The sequence below is a fragment of the Somniosus microcephalus genome, chromosome 6 (assembly GCF_052327205.1).
Source record: "Somniosus microcephalus isolate GS21.2 chromosome 6, FLI_Smic_1.0, whole genome shotgun sequence".
Lineage (NCBI taxonomy): Eukaryota > Metazoa > Chordata > Chondrichthyes > Squaliformes > Somniosidae > Somniosus > Somniosus microcephalus.
In genome coordinates this window covers 96,568,248-96,587,096 of record NC_140992.1, presented here as the reverse complement: position 1 = coordinate 96,587,096, position 18,849 = coordinate 96,568,248, and positions in this window count along the sequence as shown.

Genomic DNA, 18,849 nt, shown 5'->3' with positions numbered 1-18,849 from the left:
CACACTACATCAGGGCTTCACTCTGGCCAAGCTATTCCACCATGGGAGGCAGTGCACACTACATCAGGGCTACACTGCGCACTTACAGCCCGTCCTTTCTCTTGCAGGCTAAAGTAGCCTTTAATCACCAGGCCCGTGCCAGGGGTGGCCGCGCCAAGCTGCAGAAGCTCACTCAGCTGGAGGAGCGCGTGTGTGTGCTCATGGGAGCCCGTGTGATCGTCCCCACAGCGTGCGGAGTATGCGACCCTCCACTGCCCGGCAATGGTAAGGACCTCGCCTTTTGGCCCTCTCGCGTCGCACTGGCCCATCCGAGCTACCTCCTTTGCCACTGTCCCACCAATGCGCTGAATGCCACCAGTCCTAACTCCCTCGCTGACGCCGTCTCCTCACTCTGAAGCTACTCTTGTGCATTCCTGCTTTCAGCTGGTGACGACCAGGACCCTGAAGCTGCCAGTGACAGCACCTCCAAGCAGGAGGAGGAGGAGGAGCAAGCCGGACCATCGGGGGAACAGTCACGTCCCGCAGGAGAGGAGGAAATGCTTGACACCTCCTCACTGGACGAGTGCCTGGAGGAACTGTCGCAGGGCAATGCAGCTTCTGGGACCAGTGGCGTCCAGCCACCCAGGAGCCATGCGCGTGGCCCGCGGCCTTCCCCCCAAAGGGGGAAAGGATCAGAGGGGAGTGCTGCTGATCGGCACACTCGCCGCCACCAACGTGGCAAGGGTCCCTTAGTTCGGCCCCCTCCTCCCCAGCGGGAGAGTCACGACTCCAGTCCGGACACCTTCACCTCGGAGGAGGTGCGGAAGCTGGATAAGATGGCCGAGGATTCGGACCGGCGCCACACGGAGCTCATGAGCGTGGTGGGGCGCATGCCTGAGGCCATCGAGTCACTGGCGACCAGTGTGCGCGAGTTCGGGGCAGCAACTGCCGCGAGTGGCCGCATGCTGACTGATGCCGTCAAGTCCCTGGCGGATGTGATGCGCGCGCACACCAGGACAACAGGGGCACTCACTGCTGCCACGCGCGCTGTCTCAGGCAGGCATCGCCAGGGCAGCCGCCACGCTGGACCATCCCAGCAAGCCGCCCCTCGGCTGATTGTTGCGGATCCTGCAGTGTGGGCCCGGCCGAGTGCCACCGCGCCACAGCACCAGCCAGCGCATCCCAGACGCCAGCTGGCCCACATTGCGCCATCCGTCGCCGCCATTCCCCCACTGGGGCGTCAAGGGCAAGCGGCTGCAGCTGATGGTGGCCAGGCTCAGGTGCGCCACTCAGCAGACGGCCCCTCGAGGCCCAAACGCCGTGTAGGCCGCCCCCCAGCGGCATCTGGCGGAAGGGCATCTGAGCCTCAGGCACCTTCCCCCAGCCTCGCAGCAGCCACTGGGCAGAGCTTGCGAAGCAGCAGCAGGCCGGGCAGGGGAGGCAAAAGGCTGGGCAAGGTCTCGCCCTCGCGGGCCACTCAGTAGAGGGTGTGGCCAGCTTTCCTTTTATATGGCGGTGGCCATCTTTATTTTGCCCATGGTTGTGTTGTTGGAGGGCTTATTTTTTGCGTTAGGCCGACGTTGAGGCCCGGTTTGAAGAAAGGTGGAGTGACTCCTCCCCAGTTTGTGGGAGTGAGTCGTTTGTTGGGCTTTTTGTGGGGCCCGTTTATTGTTTTTGGGGATTCATGTGGGAAGGGCTTTTCATTTTTGTGTAATAAAAAATTATCTTTATTCATGCAGTCTCCATGGTTGTTCTTCTTAGTGTTTGTTGGCTTCGCTGGCTGAGGGGTTGCGGAGCGGCTGCATTCATCTTCCCTCATGGCCCCTGGCCATTCCCTGACAGGGGGCTTAGAAGTACCGTGTAATAAGGTGGCGTCGTGCGGCCCTTGGCCCTGGTCGCTCCCTCCTGGGAATGTACTCCTGCTCCTCCTCCTCCTCCTCCTCATGCTCCTCCTGCTCCTCCTCCTGAGGTGCTGGTCCAACGTCAGGTGGCAGTGCCTGAGTCCTGCGGATAGCCAGGTTGTGTAGCATGCAGCCAACCACCACAAATTGGGAGACCCGGTCCGGCGAATACTGGAGAGCTCCTCCGGAGCGATCAAGGCAGCGGAACCGCTGCTTGAGGACCCCAATAGTTAGCTCGATTATGTTGCGGGTGGTTTGATGGCTCTCGTTGTAGGCCTCTTCAGCAGCGGTCCTGGGCGCGCGGAGCGGGGTCATGAGCCAGGTGCACAAAGGATAGCCTTTGTCCCCGAGTAGCCTTCCTCTTGGGGGAGGCTGTGCCTGGAACATGTCATGCACAGTACTCTGCCGCAGGATAAAGGCATCGTGGCTGCTGCCTGGGAAGCTGGCATTGACTGCCATGATGCGCTGCTTGTGGTCACAGACCAGCTGCACATTCAAAGAATGGTAGCCCTTCCTGTTGCGATACTGCTCGCCATGCTCCAGAGGGGCCCGCAAAGCCACATGCATACAGTCAATGGCGCCCTGCACCAAGGGGAATTCCACGAGTCTGGAAAATCCCAATGCGCGCTGATGCTGGCTCTCCAGGGCCGTGGGGAAGGAGATGAATTGGCTTCTCCTTCTGAACAGTGCTTCGGTCACCTGGCGGATGCAGCGATGCGCGCCGTACTGGGAGATGTTTGCTATGTCCCCAGCAGCGTCTTGGAAGGAGCCGGTGGCATAGAAGTTCAATGCCACCGTCACCTTCACTTCCACCGACAGAGGCGTCCTGCACCTGAGCTTTGGCCGCAGATCTCGGCGAAGCAGGTGGCAGATCTCTGCAATCACCTCCTTTCGGAATCGGAGCCTTTTAACACATCGCGCGGCACTCATGTTTAGGTAGGAGCGCTGCTGGCAGTATAGCCTGACTGGGTAAGGCCTACGTGGCCGACGCCTGTAGCCCCCTCTGCCTCTAGCCAGGGCTGCCCCTCTCACAATGCGTCTGCGAGCCCTACGGACATGGAGCTGCAGCTCCGCGTTGGCACCCCATGCAACCCCCATCAAATCCTGGCAAACACTCAAATTTCCAAAAGGCCACTTGCAGCGCTCTGGCCTGAGTCCAAAAATACCTGAGCTCTTGCTGCTTGAAACCAGTTAGCTATCCTCCTTGTAGTGTCTCCAGAAATGCGTTGCACAAGAGTGTTTTCTGAAAAAAGGCTGGCCTTTATACTGGAGAGCACGTCCCCTTTAATTTGCGCCCCCCGGGGCCCGCGCTGGTTGTGTTGCGTTCCTTTTTCCAAACGCTCCGGCCGCCAGCCGCACAATGGGGCGGTCCGACTGAAGTTTGGAATCGGGGCGCACAAAGGGCGTTGCACGAGGATGTGACGTCATTTTCTGCGCGCGCATCCGGGTGGGCGCTAAACTTTGCGCCGGCGCTAACGGGCAACTTAATTTGGGGCGGGGCGCAAACTGCGCTGCGCACGGGCGCTACACGCATCGCGCCCGAAAATCACTTCTCTTAAGGCGCTAACTGCTGGCGCTATCAACTGAAAATCTAGCCCTGGGTGCCCTACAGTCTTCCACTCCTCAGCACTTTTAAACTTGTGACATAGCTTCCTTGGCTTGAGCAGCCCTGGAACCAGCCTCAGGACAGTTTGATTGGATCTAATGGAGTTGCTCCAGGACACATTGGGGTGCTCCCCATAATTGCTGTCAGTAAGAAAATTGATGTCTTTTTTTCAGAAAACGTCAAGAAAATCGTTACTAAGATTGTAACTTCCCTTCATGAAAGCTTAAAGTATCTTTGGGGGAAAAAAGTCTCTCCTTGGAGGGAAGTGCTCTTCTGAGACTTCACTTTAGCAAAACATGGCTGGTAAACAATAGCCACTGAAAAAGAGAACTAGAGGACAGGATCCTTGGCCTCTGAGCACAAGAAATGCCAACATCCTTTTCATTTGCCTAAGTGTAGTCTGGCCTTGAAACAAAAAAACAAGTATGGAACAATTGTACTCGATGGAAGTTTATTCAGTTGTGACCTTTCTTTGACTTTGCATACTGCGGCCAGTAAATGTGTGCAGCCCATGAGCAGCATGTTATTAAAGGTTAGTATTAGAAGAATTTTTTAGTATCAGTATTTTTTAAAAGAAATCTTCATAGGAGATGTAGATTAAAATGTTTTATTCTGTTGTAACTGGAAGTTTTATCATCATCAAGACAAGTAATTCATCTCAATGGTATTTGATTATAAGCGGAAGCAAATTGGTGTGGGCACATTTAACATATTGTCCCACCTTCAAAAGGATGTTAATGTATTAGTGAGGGTTCAAAGAAGTTTAATGAGGATAATTCCAGGACTTGGAGCCTTAAGCTATAAAGAAAAACATACATTGCATTGTAGATTGAAGGGTGTCAGGTCATATTTTTAAATGAATGAATAACGCAGTTGCAAGCCGGCTAACTTGGCATAGAAGGAATGAAGGACATGAGTATAACATGAAGAAGAAAAATAACACATAAGATTATAAACCATTTTTTGCTATGGAGAAGTAGATATATGGAAGATATGATGCTATGTCTATCAACACCTTCAAGAAAAAGATGATCAAATGTTATGTGGAATATGGGAGTCCCTGAACTTATTGAGACAATAGAAAGCTTACACAAGGAATGCAACCAGTCAATCTGAGATATAAGTTTAAAGAAGGAAAGCAAGTCTTGCATTTATATAGTGCCTTTCATGACCTCACAATGTCCCAATAGGATGTAAGGTTAGACAGCTATTCTGGAATGCTGCCAGAATTTGGAAGTCCCCCATACCCACTGTGACAAAAATGAAGCTAGATAGAGGGTTTAAAACCAACCTCACTGAGAGAAAAATGTTCCAGCTCATTTTGTTGCAATGGCTGCAAATTTTAGTAGTTGTTGTCAAGCAGTTGATTGAGGGAGAGGCCAAGCTATAGGAACATAGGAACAGGAGTAGGCCATTGAGCCCCTCGAGCCTGTTCCCCATTCAATGGCTGATCTGCGACCTAACTCCATATACCCGCCTTTGCCCCATATCCCTTAAGACCCTCGGTTAACAAAAATCTATCAATCTCAGATTTAAAATTAACATCTGATCTAAGCATCAATTGCCATTTCTGAAGAGAGTTCCAAACTTGTACCACCCTTTGTGTGCAGAAATGCTTCCTAATTTCACTCCTGAACAGTCGGGCTCTAATTTTTAGACTATGCTCCCGAGTCCTAGATTCACCAAACATAGGCCACAATTTCCTCTACCTCAGCAGATCCGGGATGAGTGACGTCGATGGCGGGTCCCAACCCCACTGCTGGCTCCAGCTTGCTGTGTAGAATGATTTTATGTTGATTGGGCTTGTGAAGCCCGCCCAGCGCGTTTGCCAGCCAATTGAAGGAAGCGGGTCTGATGACACCATTTGATGACATGTCATCAGCCAGTTTCCTTAAGGGGACCATGCGCAAATTGATTTTGGCAGTTGTGCTGTCAGTGTTCTACAGCATTGAGGTGCTGCAAACACCGACAAGCACTGCACAGAGGTGCAGGGCTGCACCCAGGTTCTCTCATGACTCCCTCTATATGCTTATGGAGGGAGTCACAGCATGCAGGGAGGTTCTCTTCCCTTTCAATGGGCGGAAGAGACCTCCCCTGGAGACCAACGCAGCCTGGTTGCACATTGCATAAGAGGACACAAGCAGGGATGTCGTCAGGAGGACCAGGCTGCAGTGGCTCAAACCTTTCAATAATCTCAGTGGATCACAAAACATTACTGCAAAGCCACACTCAACCTCATCCTGCTGTGCCACTCATCACATCCCCATCACTCTGCCTTCCCTACCCTACTATTGCACATCCTTACTCACACAACCTTGCACCTTCACCCATCCCTCTCTATCTACATTATCACTTCCCCATCTCACTAGCCACCCCTCACACTCACCCTCATCCGAGTCCAATCATTACAACTAACAACATACAAGGGTAGGCACTTGGGTGTTTTAGCCAATGTTCATGTACAGTATCTGTTAATGTGCTGTCAAACATTGAAACCTTTATTTTCAACACTTTGTGTTCTTGGACAGATTTGTGTGCACCTTTGGAAGTGGCTTAGTGAGTTGCAGCAAACTATGAGACATAACGATACCCTCCGCAATGGTGATGAGTGTGAAAGGAATAGCTTGGACATTGTAGGGATGCTTTATGGTGTTGGTGCGGGGTGGTGCCAACCTGGCGCATCATGTGGCAGACAGGGTGTACAGCATCAAGTGAAGTAAATCTGGCCATGGTGAGGCCATCCCCGACATCCTGGGCAACAATGTGGTTGGGTGCTGATGCCCTCTGTCCTGTGCAGCATCAGTTAATGTGGAGAAAATTGGTGTTGTTGTTGGTGCTGCTGGTGTGCCTGGTGATGCTGGTGTTGGGGTTGATCATGGTGGGATTCTGAGGACCAAGGTGAGCTAGTTTCAAGGGCACTGATGCTGATGTAATAGATGGCAGGTGAACTTGAGATGACAGAAGCGATCTGTCAATGGTGAGAGAGGTTGTTCCACTGAGGTGACACTGGATAGAGAGTTTACTCCAAACACTTGCAACCTGCATAAAGCTCAATCTGTCTTCCAAATGCAGTAAGCAACAACTTCTGAGCTTGGAAAGTGAACAGCTGCGAGATGGGAGCTTTTATAGTATATTTGCAGCTGTCAAGTAATGAAATGATTCCATGGTCATACAACTCCCGACCTGCTTACCTGATGTGATCCCCGAGCAGCGTGGACCCTGTGGGAGGCCTCATAAAATGTAAGGGTGAGCTCAAAATACTTCTTTATGGGATGTTAACAAGGTCATAATGACCAGAATTGCCTCCCCCACCAATGCATGTCGGGTCTGTTCAGCCCTGACAGACCCAACATCTGGAAAAGGCACATGGTGGCGGGTTGACAACACAGTCCCGACGCGCTGTCAAAATTTTTTTTTCCCACCCAACACGCCACCAAATGCGCCGGCCGACCCCCTGAAAATTTACCCCCATAGTTTCTATCTATCTATCCTATCTGTTCCCCTTAATATCTTGAAAGCTACAATCAAATCACCGTTAACCTTTTAAATTCTAGGGAATACAACACTAAGCCACTCAATTCACATACATACTTACTCTGCCATTTGTTCAAATATATGTTTGATTGGCAGCTCTTTTAGAATATAATAGTTACTTAAATTTTGCTTAGTTGTTATTTTGAAGTTTTTTAAATCATCTTTAGTACTACCACTGTGCTAAATCGGATAGATTCAGAACAGATCTAGCAGCTCAAAACTGGGAATCCATGAGGCGATGTGGGCCATCAGCAGCAGCAGAATTGTATTCCACCACAATCTGTAACCTCATGGCCCGGCATATCCCTCAATCTACCATTACCATCAAACCAGGGGACCAACCCTGGTTCAATGAGGAGTGTAGAAGAGCATGCCAGGAGCAGCAGCAGGCGTACCTAAAATTAAGGAGCCAATCTGGGGAAGCTGCAACACAGGACTACATGCATGTTACACAGTGGAAGTAGCATGCTCTAGACAGAGCCAAGCGATCCCACAATCAATGGATCAGATCAAAGCTCTGCAGTCCTGTCATATCCAGTCATGAATGGTGGTCGAAAATTAAACAACGAACAGGAGGAGGAGGCTCCATGAACATCCCCGTCCTCAATGATGGTGGAGCCCAGCATGCGAGTGCAAAAGACAAGGCTGAAGCATATGCAACCATCTTCAGCCAGAAGTGCCAAGTGGGTGATCCATCTTGGCCTCCTCCTGAGGTCCCCACCATCACAGAAGCCAGTCTTCAGCCAATTCAATTCACTCCATGTGATATCAAGAAAGGGCTGAGCACACTGAGTACCAACGATATAGGTAAAAACCAAGATGAGGTCCTAAAAGCTGAATATAGGGAGTTAGGAGTTAGCACGATGGCATAGTGGTTAGCACTGTTGCCTCACAGCGCCAGGGACCCGGGTTCAAATCCGGCCTCGGGTGACTGTCCGTGTGGAGTTTGCACATTCTCCCCGTGTTTGCGTGGGTTTCCTCCGGGTGCTCCGGTTTCCTCCCACAGTCCAAAGATGTGCGGGTTAGGTTGATTGGCCATGATAAAAATTGGCCCTTAGTGTTAGGGGGGATTAAATACGTGGGGTTACGGGGTTACGGGGATAGGGCTTGTGTGGGATGGCTATCAGCGTAGGGACCGGGTGCTAGGGTTTGGATGATCAGGCATGATCTCGTTGAATGGCGGAGCAGGCTCGAGGGGCCGAATGGCCTACTCCTGCTCCTATCTTCTATGTTTCTAAATTTAAAAAATAGGACCTCAAAGGTAGTAATCTCAGGATTGCTACCAGTGCCACGTGCTAGTCAGAGTAGAAATAGAAGGATATTTCAGATGAATACGTGGCTAGAGGAATGGTGCAACGGGGAGGGATTCAAGTTCCTGGGACATTGGAACTGGTTCTGGGGGAGGTGGGACCAGTTCAAACCGGACAGTTTGTACCTGGGCAGGGCTGGAACTGATGTCCTAGGGGGAGTGTTTGCTAGTGCTCTGGGGGAGGGTTTAAACTAAAATGGCAGGGGGTTGGGAACCGGAGCAGGGAGACAGAAGAAAGGGAAACAAGGATAAAAGCAAAAGATAGGAAGGAGAAAAACAAAAGTGGCAGTCAGAGAAATCAACGGTTTAAATCAAACGTGGCCACAGCAAATAATAATTCTAATAGGTCTAAGAGCATTAAAAAAACAAGCCTGAAGGCTTTGTGTCTTAATGCGAGGAGCATTCGTAATAAGGTGGATGAATTGGCTGCGCAAATAGAGGTAAACGAATATGATTTGGTTGGGATTACGGAAACGTGGCTCAAGGATGGCCAAGGCTGGGAACTCAACATCCAGGGGTATTCGATATTCAGGAAAGATAGGCAAAAAGGAAAGGGAGGTGGGGTAGCATTACTGGTTAAAGAAGGGATTAACACAAATGTAAGGAAGGATATTAGCTCTGATGATGTGGAATCTGTATGGGTAGAATTGAGAAAGACCAAGGGGCAGAAAACGTTAGTGGGAGTGGTATATAGACCTCCAAACTGTAAGGCGGAGGTTGGGGATGGCATTAAAAGGGAAATTAAAGAAGCATGCAATAAGGGCACAGCAGTCATCATGGGTGACTTTAATCTACATATAGATTGGGCTAACCAAATTAGGAACAATACTGTAGAGGAGGAATTCCTGGAGTGTTTACGGGATGGTTTCCTGGACCAATATGTTGAGGAACCAACCAGAGATCAGGTCATCTTAGACTGGATATTATGTAACGAGAAAGGATTAATTAGCAATCTTGTTGTACGAGGCCCCTTGGGTTGGAGCAATCATAATATGACCGAATTCTTCATTAAGATGGAGAATGAAGTAGTTGACTCAGAGACTAGGGTCCTAAATTTAAATAAAGGAAACTACGATGGTCTGAGGCGTGAGTTGGGTAGGATTGATTGGGGAATGTCACTCAAAGGGTTGATGGTGGATAGGCAATGGCAAACATTCAAAGACCGAATGGATGAACTACAGAATTTGTTCATCCCAGTTTGGCATAAAAATAAAACAAAAAAGGTGACCCAACCGTGGCTAACAAGGGAAATTAGGGATAGCATAAGATCCAAGGAGGGGACATATAAATTGGCCAGAAAAAGCAATAATCCTGAGGATTGGGAGCAGTTTAGGATTCAACAAAGTAGGACAAAGGGATTAATTAAGAAGGGGAAAATAGAATATGAGAGTAAGCTTGCAGAGAACATAAAAACTGACTGTAAAAGCTTTTATAGATATGTGAAGAGAAAAAGATTGGTGTGGTCAAGCGTAGGTCCCTTGCAGTCAGAATCGGGGGAATTTATAATGGGGAACAAAGAAATGGCAGACCAACTAAATACATATTTTGGTTCTGTCTTCACAAAGGAGGACACAAATAACCTCCCAGAGATGCTAGGGAACATAGGGTCTGATGAAAGAGTGGAACTGAAAGAAATCAGTATTTGTAGGGAAACGGTGTTAGGAAAATTGATGGGACTGAAGGCCGATAAATCCCCAGGGCCTGATAATCTACATCCCAGGGTACTTAAGGAAGTGGCCCTAGAAATAGTAGATGAATTGCTGGTCATCTTCCAGAACTCGATAGACTCTGGAGTGGTACCCATGGATTGGCGGGTAGCTAATGTGACCCCACTATTCAAAAAAGGTGGTAGAGAAAAGGCGGGGAATTATAGACCGGTAAGCTTGACATCGGTAGTGGGGAAAATGCTAGAGTCCATTATAAAAGATGTAATAGCAGAGCACTTGGAAAGCAGTGACTGGATCGGACAAAGTCAACATGGATTTACAAAAGGTAAATCATGCTTGACTAATCTACTGGAATTTTTTGAGGATGTAACTGGTAAAATAGATAAGGGAGAACCAGTGGATGTGGTGTATTTGGACTTTCAGAAGGATTTCGATAAGGTCCCGCATAAGAGATTAGCGTGCAAATTTAAGGCACATGGGATTGGGGGCAAGGTATTGACTTGGATAGAGAACTGGTTGGCGGACAGAAAGCAAAGAGTTGGAATAAACAGGTCGTTTTCTGAGTGGCAGGCAGTGACTAGTGGGGTACCGCAAGGATCGGTCCTAGGACCCCAGCTGTTCACAATATATATTAATGATCTGGATGAGGGAATTGGATGTAATATCTCCAAATTTGCAGACGACACAAAGCTGGTGGGGAGGATATGCTGTGAGGAGGATGTCGTGAAACTCCAGCACGATTTGGACAGGTTGGGTGATTGGGCAGAAACATGGCAAATGCACTATAATATGGATAAATGTGAGGTTATCCACTTTGGTGGCAAAAACAGGAAGGCAGATTATTATTTGAATGGTAATAGATTGGGAGAAGGGGAAGTGCAAAGAGACCTGGGTGTTCTTGTACACCAGTCGCTGAAGGTAAGCATGCAGGTGCAGCAGGCGGTTAAGAAGGCAAATGGTATGTTGGCCTTCGTAGCAAGAGGGTTCGAGTACAAGAACAAGGATGTCTTGCTGCAGTTGTGCAGGGCCTTGGTGAGACCACACCTTGAGTATTGTGTGCAGTTTTGGTCGCCTTACCTGAGGAAGGACGTTCTTGCCATGGAAGGAGTGCAGCGAAGATTCACCAGGCTGATACCTGGGATGGCAGGAATGACGTATGAGGAGAGATTGTGTCGATTGGGCTTATACTCACTGGAGTTTAGAAGATTGAGAGGGGATCTCATCGAAACCTATAAAATTCTGTCAGGCCTGGACAGACTAGATGCAGGAAGAATGTTTCTGATGGCCGGGGAGTCCAGGACCAGGGGTCATAGTCTAAGGATAAGGGGTAAGCCATTTAGGACTGAAATGAGGAGGAATTTCTTCACCCAGAAAGTGGTGAACCTGTGGAATTCTCTGCCACAGAGGGCGGTGGAGGCCAGTTCATTAAGTATATTCAAGAAAGAGTTGGATATATTTCTTAAGGCTAAAGGGATCAAGGGATATGGGGAGAAGGCAGGGACCGGGTACTGAATTTGGATGATCAGCCATGATCTCATTGAATGGCGGAGCAGGCTCGAAGGGCCGAATGGCCTATTCCTGCTCCTATCTTCCATGTATCTATGTATCTATGCATAGCAGTGAGATTGGATCTGTGGACGATTCTGAGGAGGAGGAGGTGGGAGATGAGGAAGACGAGGAGTAAGAAGGTTCACTTAGATTCCACCAATGTACCCATGTCACAAGTACATGCAACGCCCACTCTTCCCGCACCCGCCCCCCAACCCCCCAACCCAACCACTCAATGTCACTGACACAAAGCAGTTCTGCAACCAACCAACCTTGCTCATCCCCCCACCCCCCATTTGGACCTGTCAATTCATGCCTTCAATTTTTTTTATTCGATCCTGAGATGTGGGCGTCGCTGGCAAGGCCAGCATTTATTGCCCATCCCTAATTGCCCTTGAGAAGGTGGTGGTGAGCCGCCTTCATGAACCGCTGCAGTCCGTGTGGTGAAGGTACTCCCACAGTGCTGTTAGGGAGGGAGTTCCAGGATTTTCACCCAGCGACGATGAAGGAACAGTGAAATATATCCAATTCAAGATGATGTGTGACTTGGAGGGTAGTTGCAGGTGATGGTTTTCCCATATGCTTACTGCCTTTGTCCTTCGAGGTGGTAGAGGTCACGGGTTTGAGAGGTGCTGCCGAAGAAGCCTTGGCGAGTTGCTGCAGTGCATCTTGTAGATGGTACACACAGCAGCCACGGTGGTGGAGACAATGAATGCTTAAGGTGGTGGATGGGGTGCCAATCAAGCGGGCTGCTTTGTCCTAGATGGTGTCGAGCTTCTTGAGTGTTGTTGGATCTGCACTCATCCAGGCAAGTGGAGAGTATTCCAGCACACTCCTGACTTGTGCCTTGTAGATGGTGGAAAGGCTTTGGGGAGTCAGGAGGTGAGACACTCACCGCAGACTACCTAGCCTCTGACCTGCTCTTGTTGCCACAGTATTTATGTGGCTGGTCCAGTTAAGTTTCTGGTCAATGGCGACTCCCAGGATGTTGATGGTGGGGGATTCGGCGATGGTAATGCCGTTGAATGTCAAGGGCTAGCGGTTAGACTCACGCTTGTTGGAGATAGTCATTGCCTGGCACTTCTGTGGCATGAATGTTACTTGTCACTTATCAGCCTAAGCCTGAATGTCGTCCAGGTCTCGCTGCATGCGAGCATGGACTGCTTCATTATCTGAGGAGTTGCGCATGGAACTGAACACTACAATCATCAGCGAACATCCCCATTTCTGACCTTATGATGGAGGGAAGGTCATTGATGAAGCAGCTGAAGATGGTTGGGCCTAGGACACTGCCCTCAGCAATGTCCTGGGGCTGAGATGATTGACCTCCAACAACCACAACCATCTTCCTTTGTGCTAAGTATGACACCAGCCAGTGGAGTGCTTTCCCCTTGATTCCCATTGACTTCAATTTTACTAGGGCTCCTTGATGCCATACTTGGTCAAATGCTGTCTTGATGTCAAGGGCAGTCACTCTCACCTCATCTCTGGAATTCAGCTCTTTCTGTAATGAGGTCTGGAGACGAGTGGTCCTGGCAGAACCCAAACTGAGCATCAGTGAGCAGATTATTGGTGAGTAAGTGCCACTTGATAGCACTGTTGATGACACCTTCCATCATTTTGCTGATGATTAAGAGTAGACTGATGGGGCAGTAATTGGCCAGATTGGATTTGTCCTGCTTTTTGTGGACAGGACATACCTGGGCAGTTTTCAAAATTGTCGGGTAGATGCCAGTGTTGTAGCTGTACTGGAACAGCTTGGCTAGAGGCGTGGCTAGTTCTGGAGCACAAGTCTTCAGCACAACAGTCGGGATGTTGTCAGGGCCCATAGCCTTTGCTGTATCCAGTGCGCTCAGCCGTTTCTTTATATCACGTGGAGTGAATCGAATTGGCTGAAGACTGGCTTCTGTGATGGTGGGGACCTTGGGAGTAGGCCGATATGGATCATCCACTCGGCACTTCTGGCTGAAGTTGGTTGCAAACGATTCAGCCTTGTCTTTTGCACACACGCGCTGGGCTCCACCATCATTGAGGATGGGGATATTCATGGAGCATCCTCCTCGTGTTAGTTGTTTAATTGTCTACCACTATTCATCATCAAGCAATTTAAAAGGCAACTTGCCACCCAGTAACCAAAAATGGGCAAGAAAGGAAAGTGGTACAAACTTAGAAAAATTCTGTGATTCTACTAAAGAATGGAAATTTCACATAACATTTTCTGATACACCCATGCCATACCCTTGTGCAACTACAATGCTTTACTCTTCCTTTTCCTACTTCTCCTATGTTGTGCAACCCCTGTGGCTTCAGCAGCGGTAAAGCCAGGCTGCTCATATCCCTGCTCTGACTGCTGAGATGCATTTGTCCTACGACTTCTGGGTTTTGGAGCCCCTGAGGGCCCCGCCAAAGACTGATTCACCTGCACCTGTGCAGGGGCAAACTTGGCTATCGGGACACGAGGACGCATGTCGGTTACTGATAGAGGTGGCAGGGTAAGAAGTGGAAGTGCTTTGAGTGGAGCCCCCACTTCCATGTCCCCTTTTACCATCATCCCTCTCATGGGCCAGCAGCACTTGACTGCTACTACTCTGCTGGAGAGCACTTTGGTACAGATCAGTGCAGCGCTGTAAGGCCAAGGCTAAGGTATCGGTCATCCTATTTAAGGCGCCAGAGATGTTGGCATCCAGAGTCTGTACGGCTGTGTTCAAGGCCTGTATGGACTAATTTGATTGGTGCGTTGAATGTTCCATGGAGTTGGCCACTCTATCCATGCAAGAGCACATCATCGCAATGCCCAGTGATGTCAACCCACTCATGCTTGAGGCGGACTGCTACATTCTTTCTGTAATCGTAGTCAATGTGCTTGAAGACCTGTCAGTACATCGCACATTCTCTGCTGCTCCTCAGTGATTATCCTTTTCATTGATGGCTTCCGGAGTACAGCAGCTGTGTCCAGCTGAGCAGAGCTTGGAGAGACCTGCGCCCATGGATGTGGACTCTCCACAGCTGTCCCTGCCACCACCATCTGCTCTTGCTCACTTGTGAAGTGTGAGTCACCATGGGAAAACACAACTATCTGTCTAACTGGTCCCACCGAAGGGTGAGTATCTGAGCTGGTGCATGGTAAGCATGAGTCCTATGATAGTGCACCCTCAGTAAGAGCCATCTCCTCTGAGGATTCATCATCTGCGAGGTCCAGAGATTGCTGCTGCATGAGTGAAGGCCCTGGCAGAGAGAAAAGACATGAATTAGTACTGGCAAGGTGAGAATGTTGCAACTTATCATTACGATCATCATCATCATAGTCACTCTCTGCTGAAATCAAGTCAACATGACTGACTGATGCAAGACATGTGTGCATTATATTTGATTCTATCACCAGGTAGCTGTGGGGTCTCCAATTCCCCATCTCCAATGGCCAGGGGCACTGAGACACCACTGATCTCCAGTGCCTCCTCCTTTGCAGTTGTCAACTGTGTGATCTGTGGAGGACCAACTCCAGTTCTCCCTGTCTTGTTTTGCACACTTTGTACAAATATAATAAATTGCAGGACAACGGAGTATTACAGTTTAAACTATTTTAATGAAGCATCAGGTCTGATCTGACTCACAGCAGTACAGCACCATGTGGACAAAATGGAGTCAGGTCCCCCTGGGTCTTCTAAAACAATAGCAGTCCTTACAGATGCCTGCAGGCCAATGACAACTCAGCATGTGATCACATGTGAATATAATAGGTATTCCTTACAGATGCCTGCGGGCCAATGACAATTCAACATGCAAATGTTACATCCCCTTTCTTTTAAAAGAAAAATGTTATGCATTACTTTTGAACCTTTCTTCTACATAATGTTCTCAGTAGCATCAACATATAAGTAAACTCAATGTTTAACTAGCACTGAAAACATCTCAACGTTTCAATAATGATGTACAGGTTTTTTTTAGGGCAGCGATCCGCCTACACCCTTTGACAGTTCACAAGTCAAGGATAACTCTAGGCTTGACCTCTCATCAGAATGACGGTGTTGTTCCTTGGTGTTCAGGAGGTGCCTGTGATTGCGGCGGTACACCTGTCCTTCTGGAGTGCGGACGTGATACGATCGCTCAGTGTCAGCTGGCTGGATGACGACTGCTGGCTTCCAGTAGTCATGCTCCTGGATTCTAATGGATTCTCCATTGTGCAGCGGCGGCAGTAGTCTAGCTGACCTGTCATAGTATCTCTTTTGGTGTTGCTGTCTCTGTACACGTTTTGCTTGCACTTGCTTGCAGCCGATGACCTGCCAGGGCCTGTCTGGGATACGGTGAGGTATCATGTACACTTTGACATTTGATGGGTGGCGTTCTGGACAAATGGAACATTTTCCGACAATGTCCTCAATGTGTTTGCACATTCCGGGCCAAAACATAATGTCACATGCTCTTTGTTTGCATTTTTCCATGCCCATATGTCCAGCATAAATTTTTGTCAACATCTCTTCTCTGAGACTGGTAGGAATGATGATTTTCTGCCCTTTGAAGACGATTCCATTGATTTGTGACAGTTTGTCTCTGTGGTTCCAGAATTCAGATATGCTCTGAGGGCATTTCCTCCTTTCCTCAGGCCACCCTTCATGTATGACTTTGCTCAGCAGTGTGAGTTGTGCATCTTTCTCTGTTCCTGCTCGGATCTCCTTCAGTTTTGATTCACTCACAGGTAAGCTGTTGTACACCATGTGCACCTGCACATCCATGCCTTCACTGAGGCTGCTGTCCTGGTAGCTAAGAGACTTTCTGGAGAGCGTGTCTGCGACAGGAATGTCTTTACCTGGACGGTGAATGATTGTGAAGTCATACTTCTGTAGCTGAAGGATCATTCTCTGTAGCCTTGGTGGGGCTGCTGCTAGTGGTTTCCTCATGATTGACTCAAGGGGCTTGTGGTCGGATTCCACAATGACTTGTCGGCCATAGACGTACTGGTGGAAACGCTTACATCCAAACAGGATTGCATATAGCTCTTTCTCGATTTGAGTATAGTTGATTTCACTGTCTGTGAGCAATCTGGAAGCGTAGCCGATGGGCTTTACTTCTTGCAGTAATACTGCGCCTAGTCCATACTTTGACGCGTCTACTTGTAGTCTGAGCTCTTTGTTGGGGTCGAAGTAGGCAAGAACTGGTCCTGGTTCTCTGGTGATTAGGTCTTTCATTTTCTGAAATGCTGTGTCATGTTGTTTGTCCCACAGGAACTCATTGGATTGTTTGAGCAACTGACACATGGGTGCGTTGATTTCAGAGAGGCTCGGGGCAAACTTGGCTAAGTAGTTAACCATGCCTAGTACTGTCTCTAGCTCTGCGCGGTTCTTCGGCGGCTCCATCTTCTTGATGGCGGAGATTTTCTCTGGATCCGGCTTAATGCCATCAGTTGAGAGGCGATGCCCGAAATAACTGATCTCGGTGGATCCAATTATGCTTTTCTCGGGGTTGAGCCGGATACCTTTCTCCCGTGATCTTTGTAGCATCGCACGGAGGTTCCTGTCATGTTCCTCTCTATTCCTGCCATAGATGAGGATGTCGTCTACGATTGCGACTACTCCGTCAAGGCCTTCATAGGTTTCGTCGATCTTCCGCTGGAATTCATCCTGAGCTGAGATAAGACCAAATGGTAAATGCAGAAATCGGTAGCGTCCAAATGGTGTGTTGAACGTTGTTAGCTTAGGTGACTCTTCCGTGAGCTTGATAGTCCAGTATCCTGATCGTGCGTCCATTACACTGAAGTAACGTGCTCCCACTAGCTTGGGTGTGATGTCATCTAGCGTTGGTAGAGGGTAGTGAGGGCGCTTGATAGCCTTGTTCAAATCTCTGCGGTCGAGACAGACTCTGAGCTTGCCTGTACGTGGTTTCTCAACCACCACTAACACGTTGACCCACTCTGTCGGTTCTGTTTCCCGGACAATGATTTCTGTATTCTCCGTGCTCTGCAGCTGCTCCTTCAGGCAACTACGTAGAGCAAGGGGTACCCTTCTCGGTGGGCAAACCACAGGGGTTGCTGCTGTGTCAAGGTGAATAGTGCACTCACCTGGGAATAGTCCGATTCCTTTGAAAACGTCAGCAAACTCCTCCATGACTGTCTGCTTCTCAACTGGTGCCATCAATGATAAGTCTCTGCTGCTTTATTATTTTATGTAGTTGTGTATAGCGGTACAAACACAACAAATTGGCGACGAGAATTATGAACCTATGTCTTCCTATTCTGGCATCGCATCCAGAGGACACCGAAATTTGGAAGAAAGGAGCGAGAAGGTAGAGAAAACGGAGCACGCTTGCTAAGCTAGGCAGGGGGTACGTAAGTCAAGTGACAAGTGCGCAGGACTTGCATGACACTAGCTAACTAGTAAAGAAAGAAAAACGGGTTTGAAAAAAAAAATGGCGATGATTGGCACGATTGCAGCATTTGATAGCAGCATTGAAGACTGGGCAACTTACATTGAAAGAGTGGAGTTGTACTGTGAGGCTAATGGAGTGGAGGTAGAAAAGAAAGCCACTGTTTTGCTGAGTGTTATGGGCGCAAAGACATACGGGCTGCTACGTAGTTTATTAACCCCTGAAAAGCCAGAAAACAAAACATTCAAACAAATAGTGGACACACTCCAAGACCATTTAAGCCCCAAACCACTGCTCATAGCCGAAAGATTTAAATTCCATAAACGGAACCAGAGCAAAAATGAAAGCATTTCTGAATATTTGGCAAAGTTGCACAAATTATCAGAACATTGCCAATTTGGAGTGGGCTTATCAGACACATTGAGGGACAGATTTGTGTGTGGCATGCAAAGTGAAAGCACACAAAAGAAGCTCCTGTCTGAAAAAGACCTCACATTGGAGAAGGCTCTGAGTATCGCAATATCAATGGAAGCAGCAGCACGTGGCGCTTTAGAAATTCAACAAAAATCCCTGGAATATTCAACTAAGAAAATGTCACTGAAACAAGAAAAGAAGTGCTATCGCTGTGGCAAAATGTCACATGACCACAATGACTGTTGGTTTAAAGACAAAGGCCTAGAAATTCAGTGCCCTTAGCACCGATTTTGCGGCGCTAGAGGGCCTAGCGCTGCAATTGGCGCCGGTTCCTAAATTGCCTGGCGCCCTTCCGGGGCGGTAGACCGGTAGCGCTGCGCCAGCACCGATGACGTCATCGGTGTGCGCAGCATCCCGGTTGCCGTGGTAACCCGGCCCCAAGCCGAAATTCAGTTGCGGCCGCCTCGCCAGTGGCAGCCGCAACTAAGACTCCGGCAAACAAGTGTTGCCGGAGTCTGCGCCAGCGCTTTCAGG